The sequence below is a fragment of the Puma concolor genome, chromosome F2 (genome assembly GCF_028749965.1).
Source record: "Puma concolor isolate L17-30 chromosome F2, mPumCon1.1.hap2, whole genome shotgun sequence".
In the NCBI taxonomy this organism is placed as follows: Eukaryota; Metazoa; Chordata; class Mammalia; order Carnivora; family Felidae; genus Puma; species Puma concolor.
Genome location: NC_141684.1, coordinates 54,029,112 through 54,052,818, shown reverse-complemented (window position 1 = coordinate 54,052,818; position 23,707 = coordinate 54,029,112). Strand labels below are relative to the sequence as shown.

General features: G+C 38.4%; 1 long non-coding RNA gene and 1 other non-coding gene across 2 annotated transcripts in view; one reads left to right on the top strand and one right to left on the bottom strand.

Moving 5' to 3' along the window:
• LOC147572019 (uncharacterized) overlaps positions 1–23,707 on the top strand; it is a 270,675-nt gene that overhangs the window by 49,239 nt on the left and 197,729 nt on the right. The window lies entirely within an intron of this gene.
• LOC112859829 (U6 spliceosomal RNA) lies at positions 1,888–1,993 on the bottom strand. The gene has a single exon (XR_003223561.1). It is a non-coding gene; the product is annotated as a U6 spliceosomal RNA (small nuclear RNA).

The window sequence follows — 23,707 nt, the reverse complement described above, 5'->3', positions numbered from 1 at the left end:
TGTGTGGAGATGGCTTATTTCACTTTGTCTTGATATCTTTGTCCCAGAATTCCTGTGAGAACTCAGACATTATTAAAATCCAGTCTGTCTATTACACATAGATGAAAAATCACAAAATCTCTACTATCAACTAGGTTTGGGGTATGTGTGTTTCATTATAAGCATCTTGGACTCAGCACCTTTCCAGCCACTTTGGGTAAAGCCCTCTTAGCTGGATTACTCACTGACTTTATACACAAAAATGCAAGAAACCTGACATTCTTGGTGGATAACTTCGATTAATTATCCCCTCTAAACTTGTCCTCCCTCATTGCATCTGTTCTAACAGGTGTCTTTGTCTTTATTATTTATGAATGGGATTATATGGCATCATAGATATTGAGTCTCCCTCTCCCTCTCCCTCTCCCTCTATCCCTCTCCCTCTCCCTCCCCTTTTCCCCCTCCCTCCCTCTTTCTGGAGCATGAATTATTGCCTAATAGGGAATTATCAAATCATATTGATTGTTTCAAGTCTCAGAGATGTTTCACCCTGAGCTAACTTGTTTCTTTCTTTGTGCCTTACACAAAAGAGGAAATAGCCCAGAAGGTCTCAGACTTGAATTGCTTCTTTGAACCACATGGAGAGCAGCCTCTTTAAGTTGAAAAATACATGAAACTTTTAACTGAAGTTTGCCCTCACTGATAAACACATGATTCTTCCTTTTTCCTTTGTGGGGGTTGCCTGCTTAGATAAATCCTTCTTTGTTGTATTGGTTTTAATGACTAATTTTTGCTTGAATTTTTTTCTCTCTTAAAAATACTCAATGCACATGATAAAAACTTCAAGCATTATAAAGTGTATATAGTTAGTTTCCTTCTACCCCCTGAAACCCAGACCTCTAGCTCATCCCTTGAGAGGGATGTGTCTAATGCTTCCTGCCACATGGAGAAAATTTTCCATTTCTTCACTGTGGATTAAAAACTCTCATGATCTCTCCCCCATCTCTTTTCTTCATTTTTTTCTTCCTCCTCCAGGCATATACCTCTGCTCCAGCCATACCTCTGCTATCTAATTTCTTTCTTTTTAAACTTTATTGAGCTATCTTTGACATATAAAAATTAAAAATAATTAAGGTGTACAACTTGTTCTTTTTTAAGTGAGCTCTACCCTCAACATGGGGCTTGAACCACACAACTCCAAGATCAAGAGCTGAGCCAGCCTGGCACTCCTTGATGTTTTGATATATGTATACAGTGTGAAAAGATCACCACAATCAAGCTAAATAACTCATCAATCACCTCTACGTAGTAACCATTCTGTGTGTGTGTGGGGGGGGGGGGAGTTGACTTAATGCAAGATGTACCATCTTAGCAAATTTTGGATATATAGTACAGTATTAACTATGGTCACTATGCTGTACATTTTATCTCAAGTGGTCTTTCATCTTGCATAACTGAAACTTTGTACCCTTTGAAACTTTGTGCTCCTCATTTCTTTCACCCCTGGCAACAGCCATTCTACTGTCTGCTTCCGCGAATTTGACTATTTTAGATTCCACATGTAAGTGAGATCATGCAGTGCTCGCCTGTCTCTGTCTGGCTTATTTTACTTAGCATAATGCTATCCAGCTTCCAGATGAGTCCTGGGTGTTTGCTCCTGGGGTTCTCTGTCCCTTGGGTCTTTGCTCTTGTGGGGAGTCAGTCTTCCATTCTCCTGCAAACCTTGCTCAGTCTCCCATGCCCTGTTCAGGTTTTCATTATCATTTCCTTAGATTCACCTCACATACATGTCTCCACTGCTAAACTGTAAGATCTGAGAGGGAAGTTGAGAAACGCGGACTCTGGCTCTAAACTCAGCTCAGTCATTAACTGTATCCCAGAGAAAGACAGAAAACTTCTCAGTGCCCTGTTTTCCTCAACTGCTACATTTTTTTGCACCTCATCCTTACACAAGGGCCATACTAATCTTCTCTGTATCATTCCAATTTTAGTTTGTGTGCTGAGAATGGAGCACTCAGTTGCTACATTTTTTTTTTTTTTAAACAAGTAGACAAGTGTTACAAGACTGGAGAAGAAAGCAGTAACTCATGCTGTCTCTGTGTTGTTAAAGTAGGGAGACACATTCTCTCTTCCCTATATAAATGAAAATAAATACTTCAAGTAAATATTAATATTGTCCCCTAAGAAATAAAAGCTTAGGGGCGCCTGGGTGGCTCTGTTTGGTTAAGTGTTTAACTCTTGATTTCAGCTCAGGTCATGATCTCAAAGTTCCTGAGTTTGAGCCCCATCAGACTCCCTGCTGGCAGTCTTGAAATTCTGTCTCTCTCTCTCTCTCTCTCTCTCTCAAAATAAATAAACTTAAGGGGCGCCTGGGTGGCGCAGTCGGTTAAGCGACCGACTTCAGCCAGGTCACGATCTCGCGGTCCGTGAGTTCGAGCCCCGCATCAGGCTCTGGGCTGATGGCTCAGAGCCTGGAGCCTGTTTCTGATTCTGTGTCTCCCTCTCTCTGCTCCTCCCCCGTTCATGCTCTGTCTCTCTCTGTCCCAAAAATAAATAAACGTTGAAATAAATAAATAAATAAATAAATAAATAAATAAATAAACAAACTTAAGAAATATAAGTCTAGTGGGAAAAAAAAGAATATGTTTATTGAAGTATATGAGCTAAACACTGGGAATTACAAATCTAAGTTATTAATATGAAATCTCAAGTTTCATGAAATGTTTAATGGACTCTATTGGTATTCCTTCAGGTTAAATCAAATCCTTTAAAATTTCTTAAAGTATTGTTTATAGCATGAGCTATGTCTTATGCACTCTCAAGAAGGATTATGAAGAGCTTGTGACCTTATTTGAACAGTTAAAATACTCAGTACATAATCACCAAGATGCCCTTCTAGGAAAGAATTTCATTTAAACCCAGTTAAAGTAGACTTTAATATTCATAAGAGGATAGAATTATTATCTGGATAAATCTTTCATGCAGAATGTTGTGAGAAGAATTAAATAAAGCCCAGGAGAATAGTATTTTAATGGAAAAATTTTTTTTTCAAAAACTAGAAATAGAAATACTTTAACCTTTCAGGTCATGGAAATGAGCTTATAAAATCCTCAGACCACAAATATTAAGATACAGCCACAGTATAAGAAGAAATAAAAAGAATCATTAAAGTTTTTATGCAAATAACTTTGAAAACCTGGATAAAATATATTTTGAAAAACATAATTTACCAAAATTCATCCAAAAGATTAAAAAAATATATCTAAGCAGATAGATATTCCAAAGAAGAAATGGAAAACGTACACAAGTTTCTTTCGTTCTTTCAAATGTTTTCCCAGAGAATTCTATAAAACCTTTAGAGGACATAGAATTCCAATGTTATTTAAATTGTTTCAGATCATAGGAAAAAGAGGAGGTCCCTAAGTGCATTTTATGAAGCAAGTATAACATTCAATATTATAAACCATTAAGTCATCATTTGATAGTTCCAGGGAGAAATCGCATATGATCATCATGATTAATCCTGGAAAAAAGCACGGAGTTAGTATCATATTTTGTGGGAAAACTCAAGAAGCATTCCATTGGCACCAGGAAAAATTAAATAATGCCCACTGTCACATTAAGGTGTAACATTGGGCTAAAATAGGAACGATTAAGCTTTTAAGAAAATAAAAAGAAATTAGAGGTTCGATATTAAAAGGAGTTGAGATTATCATAACTGAAAATATTATTTCATACTTAAATATTGCAATATAATTAAACTGTAAAATTACTTCAAACAAAAGAAAATTTAGTGACATAGTGGGGCACAAAATAATGATAAATCAGAGCTTTAGGTACACTACAAGAGGAGATAAAAAAACAGATTCCACTGCAATGCAATAAAAATAATAAATAAGAGAAATTAGGAGCCCCTGGGTGGCTCGTTGAGCGTCCAACTCTTCATTTCAGCTCAGGTCATGATTCCTGGTTCATGGGATCCAGCCCTCTGTCAGGATGCACACTGAGCATGATGCCTGCTTAAGATTCTTTCTCTCTCTCCCTTTTCGCCCCTGCTTGTGTGCTTTCTCTCTCTCTCTCTCTCAAATAAATAAAATTAAAAATAAATAAGAACAATTAAAAAGCAATATGAAAAAGCTGTATGTGAAAACATTTTAAATACTCCTGAAGGCCCAAAATAATACATGAATACCTGAGAAAATATACCATGTTCTTTGATAGACATTTTTATCACCAGTGTCGTTTCTTTACCATGATCCAAATAAAAATGCCAACTGCTTTCTTTTGTTGTCTTTAGTTTTTTAGGTATTTTTTTAATGAAAGGGTAAGACAGGGTAATTCTCTAGTTCATTTTGAAAAATAAACATACCTCATGCATATATCAAGGTAAATTACTCCAAATGAGTCAGTGTTTAAAAGCAAAAAATAAAACAATAAAAATAATATATAAAACCTTGAGTAAACTCCTATAAAGAAGGAAAGTCCTTTCTAATTATAGACTCAAATCCTTAAGCCATAAAACAAAAGAGTGTAAAATTCAACCACATTAAAAAAATAACTTCTGCACGAGGCAAAAATATTATGAACAAATAAAAACTAGGAAATATTGCTTATAATTCATATTACAAAGGAAAGGCTCACCCTTCTCTTATATAAAAATATCCTTGAAAAAAATAAGAAAATGCTAAACAAACATGAAGAAAATAGGCAGAGGGTATGTACAGACATTTCAGCATATATATATATATATATATATATATATATATATATATATATATGCTGAATATAACCTTTAGATTTGTAAAAAGATGTTCAGCTGCACTCATAATAAGAAAAATGCTAATTCAAACATCACCACACTTGTGGTTTCAAAACATGTCCCCAGAATTATCCAGCACTCCTCCCATGAACAGGTGCACTTTCCCTTGAGTCCAATGTCTGTAACTTTCTGACCAAGAGACTCCAGCCTATATGTTGTGATGGTTTGGTAGCTTGCACTACCCGTCTCTTTCTCTGAAACCCAACCACCATGCTATGAGGAAGCACAAGTCCCCCACTGGACAGGAACCAATAGCTAGTACCAACTTGCCAGTCATGTGAGTACACCAACTTGGAACAAGACCCTTGAGCTTTAGTTGAGCTGTCCCAGCTAACACTGCATGGAGAAGAGATGAGTTGCCTTTACTAAGTTCTGCTGAAATTGAAGATTTATGAGCAAATTAAATGATTGTTTCATTTTGAGCTAATTCAGGATGATCTTTTGAAATTGGTAAGGAAGAAGGCACCATGATACTGTGTACAGAAAACCCTAAAAACTCCACCAAAAAAATAAATAAATGAATTTATTTATTACTAAATTCAATAAATCAGGTCACAGGATATAAAATCAATATACAGAAATCCATTGCATTTTTATATACTAATGAAGTAGCAGAAAGATAAATTAAAAAAAAAGTCCTATTTGCAATTTTACCAAAAATAATAAAATACCCAGGAATAAATTTAACCAGGGATGTGAAAGGCTTGTCCTTTGAAACTATAAATGTTGATGAAAGAAACTGCAGATGACACAAATAAACGGAAGATGTTCCATGCTCATGGATTGGAAGAACAAATACTGTTAAAATGTCGATTCTACCCAAAGCAATCTGCAAATTCAATGGAATCCCTATCAAAATACCAATAGCTTTTTTTTTTGTACAGAACTAGGACAAATAATCCAAAAATTTGTGCGGAAACACAAAAGACCCCAAATTGCTACAGCAGTCTTGAAAAAGAAGAACAAAACTAGAAGTATCCAGATTTCAAAATATACTACAAAGCTGTAGTAATCAAAACAGTACTGGCACAAAAATAGACACATAGATCAGTGGAACAGAAGAGAGAACCCAGAAATAAACCCACTCTTATATGGTCAATTGAATTTTGACAAAAGAGACAAGAATATGCAATGGAAAAAAGATGGTCTCTTACAAATGCTGTTGTGAAAACTGGACAGTTACATGAACAAGAATGAAACTGGACCACTTTCTTAAACCATACCCAAAAATAAACCAAAATGGATTAAAGTCCTAAATGTTAGACCTGAAACCATAAAAATCCTAGAAGAGAGGACAGGAAGTAATGTTTCTCACATCAGCTAAAGGACATTTTTCTAGATATGTCCCATGAGGCAAGAGAAACAAAACCAAAAATAAACTGTTGGGACTACATCAAAATAAAAAGCTTCTGCATGGCAAAGGAAACAACAAAACAAAAAAGCCAACCTACCAAATGGGAGAAGGTATTTGCAAATGACATATCTGATAAAGGGTTAGTATCCAAAATATATAAAGGACTTCTATAACTCCATACCCCCAAACCAACTAATCAAATTTAAAAATGGGCAGAAGACATGAACAGACATTTCTCTAAGGAAGACATCCAGATGGTCAATAGACACATGAAAAGGTGCTCAACATCATTCATCATCAGGAAAATGCAAATCAAGACTACAATGAGACATCACCTCACACCTGTGAGAATGGCCAAAATCTAAAACGCAAGAAACAATAAGTGTTGGTGATGATGTAGAGAAAAAAGAACTCTGGGGCACTGTTGGTGGGAATGCAAACTGGTGCAGCCACTGTGGAAAATGGCATGGAGGTTGCTCAAAAAATTAAAAATAGAATTACCCTATGATCCAGTACATTGCACTACTGGGTATTTACTCGAAGAATACAAAAACAACAATTTGAAAGGATATATGTACCTCTATGTTTATTTAAACATTATTTACAATAGCCAAATTATGGAAGCACCCCAAGTGTCCATCAATAGATGAGTGAATAAGGAAGATGTGATATGTACACACACACACACACACACACACACACACACACAGAATATTACTCAACCATAAAAAGAATGAAATCTTGCCATATCCAACATGGATGGATCTAGAGGGTATACTATCAAGTGAAATAAGTCAGAGAAAGAAAACTACTATATGATTTCACTCATATGTGGAATTTAAGAAACAAAACAAAGAAAAAAAAAGACAAACCTAAAAACAGACCCTTAAATATAGAGAACAAACAAACACCATAGGGAAGTGAGTGGGGGAATGGGTGAAGCACATGATGGGGAATAAGAGTGCGCTTATCGAGATGAGCACTGAACAATGTATAGAATTATTGAATCACTATATTGTACACCTTGAACTAATGTAACACTGTATGTTAATTATACTGGAATCAAAATAAAGAATAAATATGTTAAAAAAGAGAGCTTGATAAAATAATGTCTCAAATTGAAAAAAAAGATACTTTTCTTTCATTTTATTTTATCATCCAGAGATTAGATATGAAAATAGCTATGGTTTGCACTTTCTTCTGGAGAGCATTATAGGGATAAAGTAAAATAACAAATGGGAAGGTGTTTTGAAGACAAGTAAATGCAAAGTATTATCACAGCAATTGTAAATAAAAAAGTAAAAGAGAGCATTGTTCTGCTTATAGATGTCAGTCTGAGAACATGCATTTACAGTAAAAATGATGGAGTAAGAATACCTGCCAACATGGGATGTAGAGAAATTTCAAGAAAATAGGAAGCAAGTGGAGGAATAGGAACTGACTGAAGGAGGAGAGAGATACCACTAGGTAGCATATAATCAAAATACAGCCAGAAATGTTGCTGACCATCCCCACAGATCTCTGGACTGTCTCAGGGTTTGGACTTCCCACGTACATTACTTCCTCTCCAGGCCAGGAGTGTAGCACTCTTCTATAAAGATAACAATGCCCTCCAAATAAAGCCCACCCCATTCAGGCATTTAAGTGTCTGTGGTGAGATGACTGGACAAATGTCTGATAATTGACAAGTCCCACCCACATATCCAGGACTCCCAATCAGCTTTCTGTTGCCTCAGTCGAAAAAAACAGATGACTATTGAATGTCATCAATGTGGCAAGCACTCAATAAATATTTCCTAATATTTATTGCATTTGGTAAGTATTTTAATAACAAAACCAGTAATAATATTACTATTTTCAATTGGAAAGATGTTTTATTGTACACCAAAGTAAACAGAGTTGTGTAAATACAAATACACAAATAGAAAATAATAGAAATAATACAAGGACTAGAAAATAATTTTTTAAAAATTCTCAATGGTATCCTTAGAACATTTCACCAGAAATTTTCATCCATTAAAAATAAAGAAAGGGGCAGAGCAATTAGAGACCTGGGAAGATGGCGGCGTAGGAGGAGGCTGGGCTCACCGTGTCCTGCTGATCGCTTAGATTCCACCCACATCTGCCTAAATAACCCAGAAAACTGCCAGAAGACTAGCAGAATGGACTCTCTGGAGCCAAGCCTAGACAAGAGGCCCACGGAAGAGGGTAGGAAGGGCAGAGAGGCGGCATGCGCTACACAGACTGGCGGGAGGGAGCCGGGCGGTGAAGGGGCAGCCAGCCCACCCGGCAAGGCAGAGCCCCCAAGTCTGGCTTGCAAAAGTGGAGGGGACAGATGGAGTGAGTTCTGACAGCCAGCAGGACTTAACATCTGGAATGTTATAAGTCAACAGCTCTGCTTGGAGAGCGGGAGGGCGAGAGACCACCGGGAGGGAGATTTGTTGAACCCTGGAGGACAGAGCTCAGCTTGACGGGGAACAAAGGTGCTGGCCATCGCCATCTTCCTCTCCCATCCCCCAACTGAAATTCCAAAGGGAACGGTTCCTGTCACTGAACTTGCTTGCCCCGCAAAAACCCTCAATGCTGTGCTTCTGTGGATCCATCCCTCTGACAGGTCTGCCTCCCTCCTGGTGCTGCAGGGCCCCTCCTGCAGGGGACCACCTTCAGCAAAGGGAGCTAAGCCTGCCCCTCCCGCCCCTGTGCACCTTGTGGATCCACCCTGGCTAATAAGCCTTTGGCCAGATCCCATCGAAGCAGCACCACAAGCCTGTCAGTGTGCAGGTAGCCCGGACAGGGGCCACACCACTCCACAGTGAGTCCTGCCCCTGGGAGAGGGGAAGATAAGGTACACACCAGTCTGACTGTGGTGCCAGTGGTGGGCTGGGGACAGACATCGGGTCTGACTGTGGCCCCACCCACCAATGCAAGTTATTCAAGACAGCACAGGGGAAGTGCCCTGCAGTTCTGCACCACTCCAGGGACTATCCAAAATGGCGAAACGGAAGAATTCTCCTCAAAAGAAACTCCAGGAAGTAGCAACAGCTAACGAATTGATCAAAAATGATTTAAGCAATATAATGGAACAAGAATTTAGAAAAATAGTTATAAAATTAAGCGCTGGGCTTGAAAAAAGCATAGAGGACAGCAGAGAATCTATTGCTACAGAGATCAAGGGACTAAGAAATAGTCATGAGGAGCTAAATAATGCTATAAATGAGGTGCAAAATTAAATGGAGGTGGCCAAATCACGGATTGAAGAGGTAGAGGCAAGAATAGGTGAATTAGAAGATAAAATTATGGAAAAAGAGGAAGCTGAGAAAAAGCTAAAAAAAAATCCAGGAGTATGAGGGGAGAATTAGAGAACTAAGTGATGCAATTAAATGGAACAATATCCGTATAATAGGAATTCCAGAAGAGGAAGAGAGAGAGAAAGGGGCTGAAGGTGTACTTGAACAAATCATAGCTGAGAACTTCACTGACCTGGGGAAAGAAAAAGGCATTGAAATCCAAGAGGCACAGAGAACTCCCTTCAGACGTAACTTGAATCGATCTTCTACATGACATATCATAGTGAAACTGGCAAAATACGAGGATAAAGAGAAAATTCTGAAAGCAGCTTGGGATAAACAGGCTTTAACTGACAAAGGTAGACATATAAGAATAGTAGCAGACCTATCTACTGAAACTTGGCAGGCCAGAAAGGAATGGCAGGAAATCTTCAATGTGATGAGCAGAAAAAATATGCAGCTGAGAATTCTTTATCCAGCAAGTCTGTCATTCAGAATAGAAGGAGAGATAAAGGTTTTCCCAAACAAAGAAAAACTGAAGGAATTCATCACGACTAAACCAGCCCTACAAGAGATCCTAAGGGGGATTCTGTGAGTGAAATGTTGCAAGGACCACAAAGTACCAGAGACATCACTACAAGCATGAAACCTACAGACATCACAACTCTAAACCCATATCTTTCAATAATAGCACTGAATGTAAATGGACTAAATGCTCCAACCAAAAGACATAGGGTATCAGAATGGATTTAAAAAAACAAGACCCATCTATTTGCTGTCTACAAGAGACTCATTTTAGACCTGAGGACACCTTCAGCTTGACAGTGAGGGGATGGAGAGCTATTTAGCATGCTACTGGAACTCAAAATAAAGCTGGAGTAGCCATACTTATATCAGACAACCTAGACTTTAAATTAAAGGCTGGGGCGCCTGGGTGGCGCAGTCGGTTAAGCGTCCGACTTCAGCCAGGTCACGATCTCGCGGTCCGTGAGTTCGAGCCCCGCGTCGGGCTCTGGGCTGATGGCTCGGAGCCTGGAGCCTGTTTCCGATTCTGTGTCTCCCTCTCTCTCTGTCCCTCCCCCGTTCATGCTCTGTCTCTCTCTGTCCCAAAAATAAATAAATGTTAAAAAAAAAAAAAATTTAAATTAAAGGCTATAACAAGAGATGAAGAAGGGAATTATATAATAATTACAGGGTCTATCCATCAGGAAGAGCTAACAATTATAAATGTCTATTCGCTGAATATGGGAACCCCCAAATAAATAAAACAATCACAAACATAAGCAACCTTATTGATAAGAATGTGGCAATTTCAGGGGACTTTAATACCCCACTTACAACAATGGATAGATCATCTAGACACAGGATCAATAAAGAAATAAGGGCCCTGAATGATACACTGGACCAGATGGACTTGACAGATATATTTAGAACTCTGTATCCCAAAGCAACAGAATATACTTTATTCTCAAGTGCACATGGAACATTCTCCAAGATAGATCACATACTGGGTCACAAAACAGCCCTTCATAAGTATAAAAGAATTGAGATCATACCAAGCACACTTTCAGACCACGATGCTATGAAACTTGAAATCAACCACAGGAAAAAGTCTAGAAAACCTCCAAAAACATGAGGTTAAAGAGCACCCTACTCTTTGAATGAATGGGTCAACCAGGCAATTAGAGAAGAAATTTAAAAATATATGGAAAAAAATGAAAATGAAAATACAACAATCCAAATGCTTTGGGATGCAGCAAAGGCAGTCCTGAGAGGAAAATACATTGCAATCCAGACCTATGTCAAGAAACAAGAAAAACCCCAAATACAAAATCTAACAGCACACCTAAAGGAAATAGAAGCAGAACAGCAAAGACACCCCAAACCCAGCAGAAGAAGGGAAATAATAAAGATCAGAGCAGGAATAAACAATATAGAATGTAAAAAAAAATGTAGAGCAGATCAATGAAACCAAGAGTTGGTTTTTTGAAAAAATAAACAAAATTGATAAACCTCTAGCCAGGCTTCTCAAAAAGAAAAGGGAGAGGACCCAAATAGATAAAATCATGAATGAAAATGGAATTATTGCAACCAATCCTCAGAAATACAAGCAATTATCAGGGAATACTATGAAAAATTATATGCCAACAAATTGGAAAACCTGGAAGAAATGGACAAATTCCTAAGCATCCACCCACTCCCAAAACTCAAATAGGAAGAAATAGAAAAGTTGAACAGACCCATAACCAGTGAAGAAATTGAATCAGTTCTCAAAAATCTCCAAACAAATAAGAGTCCAGGACCAGATGGCTTCCCTGGAGAATTCTACTACACATTTAAAGCAGAGATAATACCTATCCTTCTCAAGCTGTTCCAAAAAATAGAAAGGGAAAGAAAACATTCAGACTCATTCTATGAAGCCAGCATTACTTTGATTCCCAAGCCAGAGACCCGGCAAAAAAAAAAGAGAACTACAGGCCAATATCCCTGATGAATATGGATACAAAAATTCTCAACAAGATTCTATCAAATAGAATTCAACAACATATAAAAAGAATTATTGATCAAAAAGAATTATTGATCCCACCATGATCAAGTGGGATTCATTCCTGGGCTTTAGGGCTGGTTCAACATTCACAAATCAATCAATGTGATACATCACATTAATAAAAGAAAAAGATAAGAACCATATGATCCTGTCAATCAATGCAGAAAAAGCATTTGACAAAATTCAGCATGTTTTCTTAATAAAAAACCTCGAGAAAATCGGAATAGACGGAACATACTTAAACATCATAAAAGCCAATTTATGAAAAGCCCACAGCTAATATCATCCTTAATGGGGAAAAACTGAGAGCTTTCCCCCTGAGATCAGGAACACAACAGGGATGTCCACTCTCACCACTGTTTTAACATAGTGTTGGAAGTTCTAGCATCAGCAATCAGACAACAAAAGGAAACCAAAGGCATCAAATTGGCAAAGATGAAGTCAAGCTTTCACTTTTTGCAGATGACATGATATTATGCATGGAAAACCCGGTAGACTCCACCAAAAGTCTGCTAGAACTGATACATGAATTCAGCAAAGTTGCAGGATACAAAATCAATGTACAGAAATCAGTTGCATTCTTATACGCTAATAATGAAGCAACAGAAAGACAAATAAAGAAACTGACCCCATTCACAATTGCACCAGAAATCATAAAATACCTAGGAATAAACCTAACCAAAGATGTAAAAGATCTGTATGCTGAAAACTATAGAAAGCTTATGAAGGAAATTGAAGAAGATATAAAGAAATGGAAAAACATTCCATGCTCGTGGATTGGAAGAATAAATATTGTTAAAATGTCAATATTACCCAAAGCTCTCTACACATTCAATGCAATCCCAATCAAATTGCACCAGCATTCTTCTCGAAGCTAGAACAAGCAATCCTAAAATTTGTATACAACCACAAAAGACCCCGAATAGCCAAAGTAATATTGAAGAAGACCAAAGCGGGAGGCATCACAATCCCAGACTTTAGCCTCTACTACAAAGCTATAATCATCAAGACAGCATGGTATTGGCACAAAAACAGACACATAGACCAATGGAATAGAATAGAGACTCCAGAATTGGACCCACAAAAGTATGGCCAACTAATCTTTGACAAAGCAGGAAAGAATATCCAATGGAAAAAAGACAGTCTCATTAACAAATGGTGCTGGGAGAACTGTACAGCAACAGGCAAAAGGATGAAACTAGACCACTTTCTTACACCATTCACAAAAATAAACTCAAATGAATAAAGGACCTGAATGTGAGACAGGAAACCATCAAAACCCCAAAGGAGAAAGCAAGGAAAAACCTCTTTGACCTCAGCTGCAGCAATTTCTTACTCGACACATCTCCAAAGGCAAGGGAATTAAAAGCAAAAATGTACTATTGGGACCTCATGAAGATAAAAAATCTTCTGCACTGCAAAGGAAACAACAAAACTAACAGGCAACCGACAAAATGGGAAAAGATATTTGCAAATGGCATATCAGACAAAGGGCTAGTATCCAAAATCTCTAAAGAACTCACCAAACTCCACACCTGAAAAGCAAATAATCCAGTGAAGAAATGGGAAGAAAACATGAATAGACACTTCTCTAAAGAAGACATCCAGATGGCCAACAGGCACATGAAAAGATGCTCAATGTCGCTCCTCATCAGGGAAATACAAATCAAAACCACACTCAGATACCACCTGATGCCCATCAGAGTGGCTGAAATGAACTAATCAGAAGATTACAGATGCTGGAGAGGATGTGGAGAAACGGGAACCCTCTTGCACTGTTGGTGGGAATGCAAATTGGTGCAGCTGCTCTGGAAAACAGTGTGGAGTTCCTCAAAAAATTAAAAATAGATCTACCCTATGACCCAGCAATAGCACTGCTAGGAATTTACCCAAGGGATACAGGAGTGCTGATGCATAGGGGCACTTGTGCCCCAATGTTTATAGCGGCACTTTCAACAATAGCCAAATTATGGAAAGAGCCTAAATGTCCACCAACTGATGAATGGATAAGGAAATTGTGGTTTATATATACAATGGGATACTACTTGGCAATGAGAAAGAATGAAATATGTCCTTTTGTAGCAACGTGGATGGAACTGGAGAGTGTTATGCTAAGTGAAATAAGTCATACAGAGAAAGACAGATACCATATGTTTTCACTCTTATGTGGATCCTGAGAAACTTAACAGAAGACCATGGGGTAGGGGAAGGAAAAAAAAAAGTTAGGGAGGGAGCCAAAGCATAAGAGACTCTTAAAAACTGAGAATAAACTGAGGGTTGATGGTGGGTGGCAGGGAGTGGAAAGGGGGTGATGGGCATCAAGGAGGGCACCTGTTGGGATGAGCACTGGGTGTTGTATGGAAACCAATTTGACAATAAATTTCATATTAAAAAATAAAGAAAAAGAAAAAGAGAAGAAATAGTATGCTAATAATTATCTGGAAACAAGAAAGACCTGTTTGAAAATTTTTCCCACATGCACAAAAATCTATGGATCAGTTGAAATTCAAATTGAAAAAATGTTCTAGAAAGCATTGTAAAAAGATTAAGAATGATAAAATAGAGGGGGAATATTTAGTTATGGAATATCAATATATGACCTCCAACAGATAACTAATGAAATTCCTTAAAGAGAGAATAGTAAAATTGAAAAGGAGAAATTATCAAAGATCAACCACAGTGGTTCTCAAGGTGTTATCCAGGGACCTCTGAGGTCCTACATTTTCTTCATATTAACCAACAAACAAACAGACATGTCTCAACAGAGTAGGAAGTCAATAGATAGCATAAAAATTGAAAAATCTAGAATTGGCTGCATAAGGTTATTTAGAGATAATAGCCTTTAGAGAATTAACTACTACAGGAAACAGGTAAATAGTTAAAGGGATTGTCTATGGAGATGAGAGAGGGGACAGAAAAGATTAGTCAAGGAGCCTCTATTTTAAATTACACTATTTAACAGGTTCAAAGGGACATGCACCCTAATGTTTATAGCAGCATTATCAACGACAGCCAAGCTATGGAGAGAGCCCAAATGTCCATCAACTGATGAATGGATAAAGAAGGTGTGGTGTATATGTGTGTGTGTGTGTATATATACTTAAATATATATACACACATATGTATATATATAATGGAATATTACTCAGCCATCAAAAAGAATGGAACTTTGCCATTTACAACAATGTGGATGGAACTAGAGTGTATTATGCTAAGCAAAATAAGTCAATCAGAGAAAGACAAATACCATTTGATTTCACTCATATGTGGAATTTTAAAAACAAAACAGATGAACATATGGGGAGGGGGGAAGACAGGGGAAACAAACCATGAAAGACTCTTAAATATAGAGAACAAAATGAGGGTTGATAGAGGAAGATGGGTGGGGGATGGGTTAGATGGGTGATGGGTATTGGGAGGGCACCTGTTATGATGAGCACTGGGTGTTGTATGTAAGTGATGAATCACTGAATTATGCTCCCGAAACCAATATTGCACTGTATGTTCACTAACTAGAATTTAAATAAAAATTTGGAGAAAAAAAAGAACAACAAAAAACCCCCAAGTATTTGTGAAACACAGGTTAACTTTTACACTCAGGGCAACTCAAGGATTTTTATAGAAAATTAAATATTTCTTTTTTTAAAACAAAAAAAAAATAAAGTTCGGTATTTAGGTAGCTCAGTTAATAGAAGGATCACAATCAAGAAGAAACTTCTCACAGTTTCACATTAAGAGGTTGAAGGTTGTTCCTTCCTAAGGCTTAGAGGTGAGAATTATTGACACCACCTTGTTCTGCAGATGGGTACTTCCAATCCCCTGGCACATTCCCCTCTGTGCAGCTGTAAAATGAGGTCTGTGTTTGAGGAACACCGTGTGTGCTCTCTTCTTCAGTATTAAACTGCTGAGTAACTTAACGCACCACTAAATCTTTTTGTTCTAGCTTTCTTTCCTTGCTCTCCTTCTCTTCAGTTCCTTGTTCTGTTATCCCATTATAACTCCTAACTCGAAACTCACCAGTGACATTTTTGTTAAGAGTTTCATGTACTTCTGAAGAAAAACACTGGAGCAGTTTGTACTGAATCAAATTCTTGGAATCTCTTGCCCTAGTTTGTACTGGAATATTTGGGGAAGTCCAGGGGTATCTCCAGAACAGCAAAGCTTTTCAGAGTGGGCTTTGTCTCCTAAAAGGAGATGTTAAGTGATGACCTTAAGTGATGGACACTCTGGAATGATGAAAGTGGAATAGAGACACCGGAGACCCTCATGCCCCTGTCCAGCCACATTGGTCCACTGTTTGGACCTATGGGTATCAGCCATCAGCTTGATATATTATAATGCCCTTGAAGGGGAAGGAAGACAAATTTCTTTTGTAGAACAGCATGGGAATTACAGTGTGACCAATCATCTTGGTGTGTAAGAATAGCCTGGGACTATCCCAGTTTTAACACTGAAAGTCCTGTATCCTGGGAAGCCTCTCAGTCCTGGCAACACTGGGATGGTTGGTCACATTCTGGTTAGGATGTCTAGTGCAAAGCCACTGCCTAGAATAAAATCCCAGCTCTACCACCTACCTACTAGCTGCCTCACTTTGTCAAAATTGCTTAATCCTACTCTTTCTCATTTGCCTTATATGAAAATGGGGATAACATTAGTACTGAACTGCTGGGGTTGTGCCAAAAAACAACTTAGTACATATAAAGAACTCAAAATGGTGCCAAGCATGTGGCAACGTGGCAAGTACTCAGTAACTATTCCCTAATATTTATTGCATTTGATAAATATTTTTAATAACAAAACAAGTAATAAGATTACTATTTTCAACTGGAATGATGCTTTATTATGCACCAAAGTAAACAGAGTTGTGAAAATAATATTTCTTTTGGAGGTTGATAAAGCCAAATAGGCCCAATGGGTGTTTTGAGATGTCAGCTAAATCAAAATCAAACATTCTCATGGCTAACACTATAAACTCTGCAGAAACAACTGTCAGGAGAAGCAGCACCCTTTATTCATCTGAGTTGTAGACAAAGCATCAATCAATAGGTGATATTAAAGCAGCCCAATAATGAAAATTACTTTCACATCTGATTTTAAGATGTGAGAGCATGTTCATGCCAATGGAATTGAAATGGACCTTAGGTATTTACTGTTGACAGGAGAGGTAATAAAATGTGGAATGCAGTGACACAGGGCCTGGTATCATTGAGTTTGGATTGTTCTAGTATTTAGGCAAATTCATACTCTTCCTGAAATTGAGGGGTTATAAAAAATATACTGTAGGTACACACTTCTTTTTATTAGTTTTGTTTCTTTGCTATTCGACATCTGAACATCCTTTCTCTTTTGTTTCTTCTCTGTTCAACATGTGAACATCCTTCCTCTCTTTTGTTTCTTCTCTGTTCAACATCTGAACATCCTTCCTCTCTTTTGGTAATCCCCAGCATGTGGGCATTGGTCCCACTCTGGACGTGAAGAGGCCAAACACTGTTTCCTCCTGCCCTGTTGTAGTGATTGCATATATGCTATCAAACCTTAGCAGAGGTACACAGGCTTACATAGAAGGCTTTTTAAAACATAGATTGCTGGACCCCACCTCCTGAGGGGTTGAGAATTTACATTTCTAACAAGTTTTCAGGAAATATCGATGCTGCCAGTTAGGAATCACACTTTAAGAACAAGTCAGTTAGAATGTGAACACGTCCTGGGGCACCTGGGTGGCTCAGTGGGTTAAGCATCTGACTTCAGCTCAGGTCATGATCTCACAGTTTGTGGGCCCGAGCCCTGTGTCGGGCTCTGCGCTGACAGCTCAGAGCCTGGAGCCTGCTTCAGATTCTGTGTTCCCCTCTCTCTCTGCTCCTCCCCTACTCACTCTGTCTCTCTCTGTCTCTCAAAAATGAATAAACGTTAAAATTTTTTTTTTAATTTTTTAAAATTTGTTTAAAAATTTTATTTATTTTTTTTTTAATTTTTTTTTTCAACGTTTATTTATTTTTGGGACAGAGAGAGACAGAGCATGAACGGGGGAAGGGGCAGAGAGAGAGGGAGACACAGAATCAGAAACAGGCTCCAGGCTCTGAGCCATCAGCCCAGAGCCCGACGCGGGGCTCAAACTCACGGACCGCGAGATCGTGACCTGGCTGAAGTCGGACGCTTAACCGACTGCGCCACCCAGGCGCCCCTAAAAATTTTATTTTTGAGAGAAAGAGAGACAGAGTGTGAGTGGGAGAGGGGCAGAGAGAGAGGGAGACACAGAATCTGAAGTAGGCTCCAGGCTCTGAGCTGTCAGTGCAGAGCCCGACATAGGGCTCGGACCCACGAACTGGGAGATCATGACCTGAGCTGAAGTCGGACGCTTAACCGACTGAACCACTCAGGTGCACCCCCAATTTTTTTTTAAATAATGTGAACATATGATTTAGGTCAAAGAGATGCCTCTGATTGGGACTTGAGACACAAGGTCAGCTGCGAAATTTTCTGTGAATAGAGCAGGCATATCAGGAATCCAACTCTGGCAACACCAAGTGGTCAACAGCAGTTATCAGAGTTGGTAAGAAGATAGTTCCTATGAGTGACCTTGGCTGTCTAGCCTTTCTTGATTCTTGCCTGTTTGCTGCAGCCTAATTCATTTTTCTGTCAGTTCTGTGAGCTACTCTGCCTTTCAGTGAATTATCCTTTTGGGTAAGTTCACCATGGTCAGTTTCTGTTGGATGCATCTAGAAACACTGAGTGAAAAAGCAAGGCTATCAATGAGTAACAGGGATTTGAACTACTGTCAATCATGGCAAGTGATAATTGACTATAACTGACTAAGGGCAGTGATAGAAGAATGCTCTGAACACTACATGAGCACAGAGGAGAGAAGGTGACCCAACTAAATGGTGGGCAATGGTGGGATGGGAGCATATGGGGAGAGGAGGTTCAAGACAGGAAATAGGAGGAAACTGGGGACATAAGTAGGAATGAGGTATTGGAGAACGTGTGTACCCTACAAAGTGAATTTAGACATTATTTGACAATATTTAATGTCAACATTTCCCAAACTTCTCTGATGGTATGAATCCCTCTGAAGATTCTAGGGTCAGGACACAAAATGTAAATGTTTTATGGTTTTTATGATCAAGCATGCTCAAGAAATACTGCCACAGATAATGGGAATCATTCAAGAATTTTTAGTATGGAAGTAACATGGCTTTCTAGAATATACTCTAAGAGCATGAGGAGATAGGTTTGAGGAGTAGAAGATGGGAAACAGGCAGACCAATTAGGATGTTGCCCCAGTTATTGGGACATGAAATTATATGGGTCTCAACAAATGCAGTCCCCAAGAAGGAAAGGATTCAAAACATACTAGAAAACACAGTCCTTGTTGATGGAATAATATTCAGTAGGTGATGGAATTCAGGGTGAGAGAGGAATAGTCTATCAGCACCACTCCCAGGATTTAGATTTAGGTCATGGATTGATATGTAAATGTTGCTTTTTAAAATGTTGGAGGTAAAACTAAGGTGCAAGATTGAGCAGCAGAGAAAGACAGGGCTCAGGAAAGGCATCAGGTTCTTTTCTGGTAATAGTGACAGTTTTAAAAGATTTTTTTTTTTTTTTAAATTGTTTCAGCCTTCTTTGTAATTGCTCATTGAAGCATTTTTTTATGTTGGCCACTTTAAATTTTTATCCACGTTTTTATTTATTTTTGGGACAGAGAGAGACAGAGCATGAACGGGGGAGGGGCAGAGAGAGAGGGAGACACAGAATCGGAAACAGGCTCCAGGCTCTGAGCCATCAGCCCAGAGCCTGACGCGGGGCTCGGACTCACGGACCGCGAGATCGTGACCTGGCTGAAGTCGGACGCTTAACCGACTGCGCCACCCAGGCGCCCCTTAAAAGATTTTTTAATGGTTATTTTTATTTTTGAGAGAGACAGAGCATGAATGGGGGAGGGACAGAGAGAGAGAGAGAGACACAGAATCCAAAGCAGGCTCCAGGCTCTGAGCTGTCAGCACAGAGCACAGTAAGATCATGACCTGAGCCGAAGGGACACTCAACTGACTGGCCACCCAAGTGCCCCATTGGTAATAGTGATCGTTTTAGACGGAGAGAGTGCTGGGATCGTGGACATTGTTGCATCAGTATTTCTACGGAATCTTACGATCTTCTTTCTTAACATTGCTCTTCATTTCATGTTTTAGTCACAGCTCTGATTTGGTACTGATGCATGTTAATTGTTTTTCCTTGAAAGTTCTTCTAACTTGGGACACCTGGGTGGCTCAGTCGGTTAAGCATCCAACTCTTGGTTTCTGCTCAGGTCATGATCTCACAACTCATGGGTTCAAGCCCTGCATCGAGCTCTGTGCTGGCTGCACAGAGCCTGCTTGCTTGGGATTCTCTGTTCCTCTCTCCCTGCCCCTCCCGTGCTCAGTCTCTCTCAAAAATAAATAAATAAACTTAAAAAGCCAAAAGCAAACTAAGTCCTTTTAACTCAAGAGATTCAAACTTCTTTCTAATATCCAACCCAGAAAAGTGAATAATTAGGTGCTAATTAACTTAGTCTTCCTATATCTTTTGATATAAATAATATTATCTAGGGAATAGCAAAAGCAGTCTAAGCATATCTTTATGGGGCTATGTCTCCCTTGACCTTCATAATCTTTCACAGCAGATTTTATTCTTCAACATACAGTAACTGACACTCATACATACATAAATGTATGAAATTTCATACATAATAAATGATACATAAATATCATACATAAATAAATTTATAAATAAATAAAAATATAAATTATATATATAATTATTATATAATAATATAATTATATATAACAATATATAACAATATTATAATTATATAATTATATATAAATTATATAAATATAAATATTTATAAATATAAAATAATTTACAAATAAATATATAAATAAATTTATACATTCATAAATGTATGAAATAGTAAAATATGAACACTGATTGTCCATGGATTGTACTCATTTAAAGCTCATAATATCTCTTTAAGGTTATTATTATGATTATTCCAAATTCACAAATGAAGAAACCGTGACTCAGTGAATTTAAGAAACTTGGCCAGGGCCACGCAGTAACCACATTTTATAACCAGCTTTCAAATCCTCATCTGATTTCTACCACGAGGAAGAGAAACAATGATCTGAGAAGATTTTCATGCACATCTTCTTGGTAGCCAGCGCACTCCATAGCTTAGCACGTGGCCTTAAGGGATGCTCCCCAGTCCAGATATCAACTAAAACAGTACCCAGAATTTTTTTCATAGAACTAGAAAGGACTTGGAAAAAATAATTTCTAAATCAGCTATTACATGTTTGCTACAAAGAGGAATATTGCTACACACCCATCTCACATTGCCATCAAATCCTAAGTCCCCTGATTGACATTTCAAATAATTGCTTCGTTTTGACGTTTCTGACTGAGAAAGCGTGAGGTTACCCGGCATCCTCCCCCTGGCTCCCAGGTCCGGTGCTGCTTCTCTCCCCGTACACTTCCGTCATCTTCCCCACTCAACTCACACCCGGCCTCTGTGCTTCTGACGCACTTGCTGTAACCTCCACAAACTTAAAGAAATTTTGTCCCTTTCGATCCATTCTACCTATTTCTGCCAATGCCTTCCCCCTCCCCCGCTCCTCAATGTTAATTTGGTCACGTTATGCTTCTCCTTGGAAACCTTCAGCATCAATTTAATGCTTAAAGTATAAACTCTTTAACATGACTTGATAGTGACAGATTAACCCATCAACTGAGAAATATTTATGATTGTTTCGTCTTAGTTTTTCTTAAAATATCCTACAAGAAAGACAGATGTCAAATATTCTCCTTAATTTTTAAATCGAAGACACAGAAGTGAATTGCTTTCCAAATATATCCAGGAATTAGATAATGGAACCAAAGGCAAATTATATTTCTTAGTCCCTCATTTTGCCTCAAAAACAGGCTTTTTTTAGTCATTTTTTAAAAATCATTTTGACACGTACAATAAATCACTCTCACATAGGCCACACATTCCCACGTGGATACTCATATACAGTTTGTGGTTTTTTTCTAAAGTGTCCCTTTTCTATGCCATTCATGAAAACCTACCAGAGCATACAGTGAGGGAGACGTAGTGTCCGGGATAAGAGTGCAAGATTTCCAGATACACAGGTGGGTTTCTGTCCAGGCTCTGACACCTGTGGTTATAAGACTCTGGGGCAAATTGTTCAACCTCTTCAAGGCCTAATTTTCTTATATTTCAAATGAAAGTAAATAAAATGTACATCTTAGAGATTAAATGAGAAGGCAGTGAGATGTTTGTAAAGTTCTTAGCACATCTGACACATAGTAAGTGTTCAATGAATGGTCATCTTCAAATTGTGTTGATCTAGTTTACTTAGAAATGTTTTGTCAGGGGCTTCGAACTCTACTTTGGTAATAAATTCCTTGCAACACAATCTCCTCCTAGATCATGACATGGCCATGTGTGATGGTACCGCTTTCTACATAATGCAGCTTTAAAAGAGTTAGGGGGTTGGGGGTATCATCTGAGTTTGCTCATGTAGAGTGGCCTCCTCCAGACTCAGGGGAGCCTGGAAAGTGATGCAGAGCACAGTGAGGATGTCTCCCTCACTGCATCCTCTAGGGCCCCTCTGCCCTAGAGCCCACAGACTGTAAAAACAGAAATGTGCAAAAGACTTTGAGGGTGAAGCTCTGCAGTGAATGATCCTTTTTCAATAAAACTTTTGAAAAGAACGTTCTCTTTTATTAGGACTTCATTACGGGTTAATAAATATTATATAAGCATCTAAGAAATTCCTGTATTTGCTTATACCGTTACTGAAATGTCACTGATTCTGGAATTAATAAGAACAATACTGAAAACTGTTAGCAGTCAAACATTTGGCATCATCTAGATGCGGATTCGAGCCTCTCGTTCCTCACTTACTAACCATATACCCTTGAGAGAATTACTTGACTTCTCTGAATCTCTTCCCATAGCTGTACAGCGGGAGTAATAACGGCACTTACTTCAAAGGCAGGTAGTTTGAGAACTAAATGAGACAATAGATGTAAAATGTTTAGTATGTACCCAGCACATCCAATGAACTCAAACAATAAAAACTCTCATCTTTTTCTCATTTGAAATCACTTTTCTGGTTTCCTATTTGATCTCATTTGGAAATATTCTTATGTTTAGTCTCCATTTTATCTCCATACTACACTCACTGTTTCTGATCTCTTGTGTTCAGAGAAACTGTGTCTACAGCAAAGAAACCCCAACTGTGGGATGAAATGGAGTTGGAAGGATGACAGAGGACTTAGTGTTTGGATTTCTGGGAAGAGCCCTCACTGGAACATTAGTCAGGAAATGTTACCAACACTATTCATCATGCTAGACAGAGATCTGACCAAATGGAAGGGACCACGGGGCTGGTTCTCAATTCAGGGTTCTCATTAACATCATGAGGAACAGACAAGCTCATTGTGTTCTGAGAACCTTCTGGTTTGTACGAGAGAAAGATTCTCTGAGCAGTGCCTCTTGAGCCTTCCTGCCATGCCTGGGAATGTCAGCAGGTTGTTTGGCATGACTCTAAGCCATCCATCTGCCCACATGATTTATCTTAGCCTTTGTAATGGTATGGATTTAACAATAACATGGGGATGTTTCTCGGTGAGACAAATGGTGAGAGCAAATTAGCAGTACCAAGCAGTTTATA